Raw genomic sequence first — 1,810 nt, forward strand, 5'->3', positions numbered from 1 at the left:
GGTCACACAACTAAAATATGACATAACTGATTCCAAAACTCATTACATGTCTTCTTCATCACTGGTTCTCAAGCACAGGTCTAACAACCAATTCTTGTTGGTACGAAATTTTCTCTGAAATGCAGCAACATTAGAAAATGGTTGTAATCAGGGATTTTTCATAAAACAGAATATATTCAGTTTTCTAAAATTCAGATTATATTCTTTTTCAGAATAAAATGTGTTTTCTATTATGAAATTATGGTGAGAGTATGTGGCAGGCATTTTTCATGTTTTTTAGGTAAAATTAAAAAATATCAAGTCTACATTTCTCAAATTTCTCTTTTAGAGTTATACTGGACTGTAAAATCCGTAAGTATGGAAATTGTAAGTATGCTGTGTTACTTTATTACTCAGACTAATAGCTAAAAATGAGATTTACTGAAATAGCATGAGATTTCCAAATGAAGCCAGCTCCAGAGAATGTAGCATGATTTAGGTACAATCTATACCTGTCAAATAAAGATTAAGAGCTTCAGAAAGAGCTAAAAGGTTGTGATAGTGGTAATTAAAGTAGAACTGTAAAGTCTAGTAGAATCAAATGTTTCATTAGTAACAACTTAAAAATTTGTTATGGATTGAATTGTATGTCCAAAAAAAATATATGTTGAACTCTTAACCCACAGTATTTGTGTACATGAAGTTACTTGGAAATAAGGTAATTTGAAGATGTTTTCAGTTAGCATGAAGTCATATTAGAATATGGTGTGTGCTGTAGAGTTGGTTCCGATTCACAGTGACCCTGTAGAGGGTATCTGAGGCTGTAAATCATTTTGGGAGCAGAAAACCTCATCTTTCTCTTAAGGAGTGACTGATAGACTTGAACTACTGAACTTCCACTTAGCAGCCCATCTCATAATCCATTTTGTTATTGCTGTTGTTGTTGTTATGTGCCGTGGAGTCGGTTCCGACTCATAGCGACCCTGCACAGGGTTTCCGAGGCTGTTAATCTTTACGGGAGCAGAATGCCTCATCTTTCTCCCGCGGAACCGCTGGTAGTTTCGAACTGCTGACCTTGCGGTTCACAGCCCGATTCGTAACCACTACGCTACCCTAAGTGCCATCAAGTCAGGTCTGGCTCATAGCAACCCTGTCTAGAGTTTCCAAAGAGCAGCCGGTGAGTTTGAACCGCTGACCTTGCTGTTCAAACCAACCTTGTGATCCAGTGATTATTCTATGGTGCCTCACCAGTACTCCTCGTAATCCATGATGGGACCTAATTCTATCTGAATGGTAACCTTATGCAAGAGGACAATAGACACATAGAGACAGAGAAAAAACAGTCATATCAAGGCACATCAAGAAATGCTTATGGTCCTCTCAATGCAGACCCCCTTCCAAGACTAAGACTCAACGGAAATGCACCCTCTGATTGGTGACCAAACACATCACCAATGTGGGGAAGTGGGGTAAAAGCAGCAATGTATCACTTTCAGGACTAAGGTGCACCTGAACCAAGCCATGCTATTTCCAATCACCTTACTTATATGTGAAGCTAGACAATGAATAAGGAAAAACAAAGAAGAATTTAATAATTTGAATTATGGTGTTGAAAATACCTCGACTCATTCATAAAATGTTGTAAGTTTGGTTCTGATTAGATAATGTTGACTTTGGATAATCATATAACAACTCTTTCTAATCATAGATGTTTTGAGAAAGCTAGGATTTGAATAGTCATGCTTAGATACCATGACTGGGCCAATTTTATCCAAGTCCACCAACAGCACAAGAATTGAGTTGTAATCACAATACAAGGTACTTCATAAAG

Source organism: Chrysochloris asiatica, unplaced genomic scaffold (genome assembly GCF_000296735.1).
Source record: "Chrysochloris asiatica unplaced genomic scaffold, ChrAsi1.0 scaffold00149, whole genome shotgun sequence".
Lineage (NCBI taxonomy): Eukaryota > Metazoa > Chordata > Mammalia > Afrosoricida > Chrysochloridae > Chrysochloris > Chrysochloris asiatica.